Source organism: Thamnophis sirtalis, unplaced genomic scaffold, assembly GCF_051295495.1.
Source record: "Thamnophis sirtalis isolate CommonGarterSnake01/CBP01778 unplaced genomic scaffold, rThaSir2_p1.2 scaffold_12, whole genome shotgun sequence".
Lineage (NCBI taxonomy): Eukaryota > Metazoa > Chordata > Lepidosauria > Squamata > Natricidae > Thamnophis > Thamnophis sirtalis.
In genome coordinates, this window is record NW_028261392.1 from 63,444,437 (window position 1) to 63,453,593 (window position 9,157).

Here is a 9,157-nt window from a genome sequence, read left to right on the forward strand (position 1 = left end):
GGCCGATCCACGTTTGAAAAATAACGGCCAACGGCTCGAACGAACACACACACACACACACACACACACACACACACACACACACACACACACACATATCTATCTATCTATCTATCTATCTCTATCTCTATCTATCTAATCAATCTATCTAGTCAATCTATCTATCTATCATCTATCTAATCTATCTATCTATCTATCTCTATATCTATCTATCTAATCAATCTATCTAATCAATCTATCTATCTATCTAATCTATCTATCATCTATCTATCTATCTATCTATCTCTATATCTATCTAATCAATCTATCTAATCTATCTATCTAATCTATCTATCATCTATCTATCTATCTCTATCTCTCTATCTCTATATCTATCCAATCAATCTATCTAATCAATCTATCTAATCAATCTATATCTAATCTATCTATCATCTATCTATCATCTATCTATCTAATCTATCTATCTATCTAATCTATCTATCTATCATCTATCTATCTATCTATCTCTATCTATCTATCATCTATCTATCTATCTCTATCTATCTCTATATCTATCTAATCAATCTATATCTAATCAATCTATATCTAATCTATCTATCTATCATCTATCTATCATCTATCTATCTAATCTATCTAATCTATCTATCTATCCTATCTATCTATCATCTATCTATCTAATCTAATCTGTCTGTCTATCTATCTATCATCAATCTATCTAATCTAATCTATCTATCTAATCTATCTATCATCTATCTATCTATATCTATCTATCATCTATCTATCTATCTATCTATCTATCTCTATATCTATCTATCTAATCAATCTATCTAATCAATCTATATCTAATCTATTTATCTATCATCTATCTATCATCTATCTATCTAATCTAATCTGTCTGTCTATCTATCTATCTATCTATCTATCTATCTATCTATCTATCTATCTATCTATCTATCTATCAATCATCTATCTATACACATTGAGCATAGTAGGGAATCTTCCTGCCCTGAGATGTCAGGCATTTTTTGTCATATCAGACGTTTCCATAATGCCTCAATAAGGCAGGGAAAGAAGGGAGCCAGTGGTGGGATTCAAATAATTTAACAAGGGTTCTCTGCCCTAATGATCACCTGGGTAGGCGGGGCTCAGTGGTCATGTGACTGGGTGGGCGTGGCCAAGTCAATGTCACTCACGTTGATAGGCGCTTCGCCTTAGCGGTTACAATGGTAATAAGGGTTAACCGGAGAGGCAGTTTCTGTAAGCAGGGCAATAAAGATGAGGCTAGAAACAACACCAGAATGTTTCCTTCCTGCCTTGCTATGTGACCAGCCCATTTCCATTTCAATTCTTTCTCTTGATTATATAAAATACTTTCATTTGTTCTCTTATCCTTGTGCGGGTCTTTCTATCTTGTCTTGTAATGCCGAGCATGTATCTTTCCATGTACTTAGGACCAAGGCAGTCGTAGAATGGATCCTACTTGATAAAAAGCGTCCACTAAAACAAGGTGGATCGATTACATCAGCAAGTATTGTGGGCCAAATTGGCAAAAAAAAAAAAACAACTCCGGATCTTATTGGTTGGAAAAATGCGGAATAGGCTTTCATCCTGCAGTGGATAGACTGGCTAAAATGATATCACATGTCTAGTGAAAAACAATCATGTTCTAGAATTTTAGATCTATACCCATAGAGATTACAGGTCATAGAAACAAACTGTTGTATTAGCTACTGCTCTTGTGTCCAAGGTTTAATCACATTAAATAATTGAAATTCAAGTTCTGCCAGTCTTCTGCAAGCAGAAGGAAATACGTTTTGTGTTTCTGAGATTGCCAGGATTCTAGTATAAACAGGGCAACTTTTAGACAAACACATGATGTAAGAGTCTTCAGTTCAATCACAGTAGCAATTGTAAAACAGGCCATGGGAACTTGGGAATCAACAAGACCTAGGCAGAGTCTCTTGAAAACCTCCAGAAATTTTCTTATCGTTTTCATTGTGGTTAAAAAAAAACCCCAAATATAAAAAACCTAACTGAGCGTGGTTGGAAATGGCAAGAGTGGAAATGGAAAGGGGAGATCGACGAATTGGAACTCTTATCTCAGACCTCAAAATGTAGAAGAAGAAAAGGGAGAAAATTTGATTGAAGTAATGAGAGAAATTTTGGCAGAAGCACGGTGATAACCAAAGGCAAGCTGATGCAAGGATCAAATGGAGGGTTTCGAGTTTTTACAAGATACGTAATGAGCAACAAGTTGCTAAGAGAAGTCCATATAAGACTTACCAAGAAAGCAATTAGAACACTAATACTACAAATGGCAAGAAATATAAGATTGCACTACTACTACTGGAAGGACACAGGATGATGTAATGAAAGGTCATAATAAAAATCAAGTTAAATTTAGTTAAATTTAGAGTATTATGTATAAAATGGAGTGATAATAGTTATAGTCAAATAAATGAATAATAATGATAATAATGCATATACACCGGATTGACAATATGAAACTTTATACAAATTGTAAGTGAGGACTATGCAGAGGATGTTTAAATATAAACAATTTTTATATAGAATATGGTATAAATTATTGGATGATTTTATGGAGATGTAATGAAATGCCATAATATAGATTTACTTTAAATTTAGAATATTTTAAGTAACAGTTATAGTCAAAAGAATGTTTAATAAATATATCAACATTATTTATCAGCACAAATGCAACACAAATGTAACAAAGGCAACAGTAAAAATAATGGCTTTCTGTCGTGATGGTCTCTTGTGATGAGCCGATAGACAGAGAAAGGAAGCAGTATGCTTCCTCCCATATTTGGGCATACCAGGGGTTATTACACAATACATACCTATTTCCCTGGCCTAGCTGATAAAGGAGGAGAACCTGTGGCCTAGTGGCTAACACAGCTGCCTAATATGCAATACAGCACAGGTTCAAATCCCAGTAAGGGTATGGCTAACTGATGAGAGCTAAATAGCTTGAAATAGATCTATACTAGTCTCCCTTTATTTACTTATCAGCACAAATGCAACACACACACACACACACACACACACACACACACACACACAGGATTGATGATATGATAATTTGTGTAAATTGCCAGCGGGGACTATTATGAGGAAGCACAAAGCTTTGTAACCAATTGACGTATTGTATGTAACTGAAGGATGATTTTTATGTATTGTGTATGTCTATGTCTGTTTTATGTTTGTTTAAAATAATTTTAAAAAAACCCAAATATATGATGGAATACTCTTATTAGGTAATTTTTAATTAAATAGAAATGAAATCTAATTTAGATTTTTATCTCTGCTATCTATGTGTCCTGTTTCTTGTGGTGTTCTGGACCAAACAGACCTGTTCTAGAACCAAGCGGTTTCTAATTTTGAGGTTTAGCCCCGGAAAACCAGCAAACCACTTGCATAATGTATCGAATCATCATGTCTCAATGCTTCAGGCATGCCAGTTAAAGGCATCTTTGCCCATGCCAGCTATCTAGAAATATAACAAAGGTAACCAAAGGAAAATGGACTTCGACTGGGGGCTTTAACTCCATGGTGGCCCAGGGGTTAGAATGCAATATTGCAGGCTAATTCTGCTGACGTGACTGGCTCAAGATTGACTCAACTTTCCATCCTTCCAAGGCCGGCAAAATGAGAACCCAGATTGTTGGGGTCAATTTACTGACTCTGGAAACTGCTTAAAGAGGGCTGTGAAGTACTATAAAGTGGTATATATATATATATATATATATATATATATATATATGTATGTATGTATGTATGTATGTATGTATGTATGTATGTATGTATGTATGTATGTACGTACGTACGTACGTACGTACGTACGTACGTACATACATACATACATACATACATACATACATATATATATATATATATATATATATATATATATATAACATAATAATTTATTTTATTTTATCAATTTCATATATACATTCACAATTATATAATCTCATAACTTATTAATAATATGTATTTATAACAATTTTTCCCTACTGTTGACAATATACTTGAAGATCCATCTTATCTTACAACGGTCCTACTTCTTCTTCCCTCCCTCTTTCCTTCCCTCGTTTCTTCTCTCCTACTCCCCTTCCTTCCCTCCCTCCTTCTCTCCTTCCTTCCCTCCTTTCTTTTCTCCTTCTCTCCTTCCTTTCCCCCTTCTTTCCTCCTTCCTTTCCCCCTTCCTTCTCTCCTACATTCCCTCCTTTCTTCTCTCCTTCCTTCCCTTCTTCCCTTCTTTCTTCTCTCCTTCTCTCCTTCCTTCCCTCCTTCCTTCCCTCCTTCCTTCCTACCCTCCTTTCTTCTCTTTCTTCTCTCCTTCCTTCCTTCCTCCTCTCCTTTCCCTTCTCTCCTTCCCCTTCCTTCCCTTTACCCTTCCCCTCTTCTTCCCATTCCTCCCCTCATAAAGTGGTATATAAATCTAAGTGCTATTGCTATTTTGAGTGGGAGGAGAGAGCAAGGGAATGGAAAAAAAAAAAACAAGAAAGTAATAGTCGTTTTCTCATATTTATCTCCAGGATCATCTGGACTTGATTCTCCTTAGGGTTATCCAGGCTTTGGAGAGACAAAGGAACTATTGGCAAAGCAAGCAAATGTATTCAGAAATTTCTTTTTTTAGGTTTTAAAAAGAAACTATATTTACCAAGTTCAACATCACTTGAAAAGTTAGAAAAAAATGTTTTCCTTTCCAGACAGATGTTATTGGAGCCCAGGTGCAGTAAAGAAACTAAACCCAGGTACTCTGATCAAAATTGGAAAGGTGGTAATCCTGCTTAAAAGCCAGGTGCTACCTCTGGCACACCAATGTAGTGTTTGATGTGAGGAATAAAGCTTATATTTAATCTAATTATCCATTTATTGCAGCAGTCCTCAAAATGCTTTTGCAACAACATGCTGTAGAAAGTGTGAAAACTGGCTGATTCATATATTGCTTCATCTGTGTTCCCACGGACATCATAAGACTTGGTTACATGTGTGAATTGCAAATCCTAAAAAAAAATATGTTTATTTCTTTGAGTAAAGCACACTACTTGATAAAAGTACAGAACGGCCAATCCAAGTATTAGATTGTCGAAGGATTTACAAAGCAACACAATCCCGCTCGCTACACATTTCTTGGCGTGGTACAATGAAGCAAATCATTTTTTGCTTTGCTTTATTCCCACGTTGTTGTTTCTTTACCTCGGCAATTTAGAAAGGAGGCAACTTTTAGCACCTTTAGCGATGCTGGTATAAAGTCCATCCCACTCCCCAATATGCTAATGTAGGAAACCCCCCGAGATTGAAATATTTTAGGGAATATAGAAAGAGGCAGAATATTCCCCAAAGGACAAATGGAAAAAAAAATCTTTAAAAAGTCAGAATGCACCCAGTGGTGGGTTTCAAAAAATTTTTCGAACCTACTGTGGGAGTGGCTTGCTGGCCATGTGACCTAGTGGGACTGGCTTGCTGGCCATGTGTTTTCTTTCTCTCTCTCTCTTTCCTTCCTTTTGTCTCTCTGTCCCTTTTTCCTTTCATCTCTCACTTTTTCTTTCTTTTTTCTTTTTTTCTTTCTTTCTCTTTCTCTCTGTGTGAGTCTGTGTGTGTATGTGTGTGTGTCAGTGGTGGGTTTCAAAAAATTTTCGTACCTACTCTGTGGGTGTGGCCTCCTTTGTGGGAGTGGCTTGCTGGCCATGTGACCTAGTGGTAGTGGCTTGCCGCCATGTGTTTTCTTTCTTTCCCTCTCTCTCTTTCCTTCTTTTTGTCTCTCTGTCCCTTTTTCCTTTCATCTCTCACTTTTTCTTTCTTTTTTTATTTCTTTCTTTCTTCCTTTCTTTCTCTTTCTCTCTCTGTGTGAGTGTGTGTGTGTGTGTGTGTCAGTGGTGGGTTTCAAAAAAATTTCGTACCTACTTTATGGGAGTGGCTTGCTGGCCATGTGACCTAGTGGGAGTGGCTTGCCGGCCATGTGCTTTCTTTCTCTCTCTCTTTCTCTCTTTCCTTCCTTTTGTCTCTCTGTCCCTTTTTCCTTTTATCTCTCACTTTTTCTTTCTTTTTTATTTCTTTCTTTCTTTTTCTTTCTCTCTCTGTGTGAGTCTGTGTGTGTGTGTGTGTGTCAGTGGTGGGTTTCAAAATTTTTTGGAACCTCTTTGGAAAGCAGGTGTGGCCTGCTTTCCGGGTCCACTGGTGGAACCTCTTCTAACCGGTTCGGTAGATTTGACAAACCGGTTCTACCGAACTGGTGCGAACTGGTAGGAACCCACCTCTGAATGCACCCCAACAGCCTTCAGCAGATACCAGAAGTCTTTATAGAACAATATTTTGTTCCCATTAAGAAAGACGGGGCTAATCTATTCACAAACAAAACACGTTCATATCCAGTTGATGGGATTAAGGAGGACAGGACAGGACTTTTGGGACGTAATAGGATTAACCCCACCACCATTAGAATAGCAAAAGCTCACCACATTGCACAACCCCCTGGAGCATCTCAAACACAAAACCGTAAAGAATGTATAAACGCCCAGCTATCCCAATCCCATTTTGTCAGCTGTCCCAGAAGTACAAGTTGTTGGTTCTGCTCATCAATAAACAGAGTCCTTTCCAATCAGCCTCTATTTTATTTCCAGTGCCTTTCTCCCAGATCAGGATACAAGTTCTCTTATGCTTCATTGGCCATTATCTTGAAGCTAAATCAGATAACCACACCAGGAAGATGCGCTGTTTTAATGTTAGGAAGCATGGGTGTACCTCCTCCTCCTCATATTACTATCCAGCACCCATTCTAGTCATCACTTTTAAACAACCTAAAGAGATTGCTGAATAAATAGGAATCCCTCAACTTTTAAAGCTTTAAAACAGTTTTAAAAGCTAAAAGACTAAATTTGTACGCGGGGTACATTTCCTAAATAGTTATTTCCCCTTTTTGTCTTCCAAATATTTCCACCATTTTACTTTCATAGTTTCAGTCCTGCACTGTATTCATTATCTCAAAATTAGGTGTTTGTATTTACAATCTGTATATTTGTTCTTATTATGCAATGGGTTGCCACTGTAATAGGCAAATATGATATTCACTGGGATTTTGTAAATACCTAGCAATCCCCTCTCCCCAATGAGTCCCAAATCTCTTTTGAAAAAATGCACAATGTGAGAGATTAATATTTTATTTTGTAAACATGCAGTTGAGAAAAGTTAACATCATTACATTGTGTTTTGTAGGTTCTTTTAGTCAAGTTGATTATTTCAAATGAAATATATACACATAAAGAATGTGAAGTGATACCTGGAATGTTCTATGCATAGGAAAGAAATCATGTACATATGAAATTAGAGTATATCAGATTTTAAAAAGTCTCGAGAGAAGAAACTTTCTAAAATGATTATTTCCTATTAAATACTCAAATCTTCAAAAAGAAAGGAAAAAAAGGAATTTGCTTATTTTTAAGGCTATACTCCTAAATATATTCTCATAAGGCTCAATTGCAAGCAATTGGAGCTATTTCCGATTTAATCATAAGTAAATATTTAGATCCCTTGTTTTAGGAAACAAATATGTATTATCAATCATAAGCATGTTAGTCAATTTTTGAATGAAAGTGGTAGACTTGCATTAATTTTATCTCCCTTTTATGAAATCTTCTAGATGCTTTGGAAATAATGCAGAAAATATATTTTGGTAGATAGGAGAGCATAAGCATTGCTCTAGAACAGCTAAATTATTTTTCAGTCTCCTATGGAAACCTGGAAAAAAATTTGCTGCTTGAAAGAGATGTTATGCCTGGGCATGCTTCATTGAACATGTACCAAGCCATTCTTTTAAAATATAAAGATCCAACACATATTTCTTAAGGTCTCATGTTAGATTCAATAAACAAAGGCCTGCTTTCACATCAAATACTATAGAATGGAGGTTAGGAAACATTACGAAAGCATTTTGTGAGAATAGGAGCACGACACAGATTATTACTTTCAGTCAAGTTTCAGCCAAGTTTCTCAGAACATCATAAAAGATGCTCTACTTCTGAAATGATATTCACCACTGCTTTAAGAGTCATGTAAGTTGACTCATCAAAGCAGCTGCATCTTTTTTTAGGCTCACCTATGAGCTTGAAAAAAATGAACGGTAGCAGTAATTAATAATAGTGGAACAGCCTTTTCTGAAATCTCAGGATGTTAAATACTGGTTTATCGTGTACAGGTTATGGCTATGCAAACTTAGTAAAGAATTCAGAAGGAATGTTCATAGTACCGAATTACCCTAATCAGGCTTTTGAGCGCATCCACTAAAATAAGTCCTCTCCTAAAAATAACCCTCCCCCAAAATATTGCAACACAGCAGCAGCCATGAAGTGACCACACTCACCGTCTCCTGCACCTCAAAAATAATAAGACCTCCCCAAAAATAAGGCCAAGCGCTTATTCCAGGGGTCAAAAGAAAATAAGACCCTGTCTTATTTTGGGGGAAACACGGTATTAATTACTATCAATAGTGCACGCTCAGATTTGTGAACTAGTAACGAAGGTAAGTTGATTTCACCCCTGAATTAAATATTTAAAATCTCAAATTAATTCATATTGTAATATAACTATGACAAAGATTAGCAACTGGAGTCTTTAGGGCTAAATCTGCCCACTTTGCCTTTTTCCAATTGTCAAATAATGAGAAATCAGTTAGGAGTGGTAAGTGCTGCTTGTAATAAGTGTAGAACTAATTGGTGACTAATAGTTTCTATTATTTTGCTAATCCTCCATTATTCAATTTCCTCCCCTGCATGCACAGTGAAGCTCTATTGTTGTATAGATCAAAACTTAAGTGTGTTTTTTTTATGTTGTATGACTAACAGCAAAGGGACATATTTTACTGTTCTGGGTTTATAGGAAATGGAGAAATGTAGCCATAAATATTTTCAGTATATAACACCTCTAGAATATAGGATGCTAAATGCATAACTGACATAGCATGCTATCAATTATTTGAACATATTAAAAAAGAGATATGTCATTGTGCAAATTTATTTAATGTTTTTTTTTTTAATTTCACGCACTGAACTAAAATAGTAAATGGTGGTTTATCATCAAAATAATCTGACGGCCTATGCAATTAAAAGGTACTTTTGCAGTTTAGAGTTCAAAG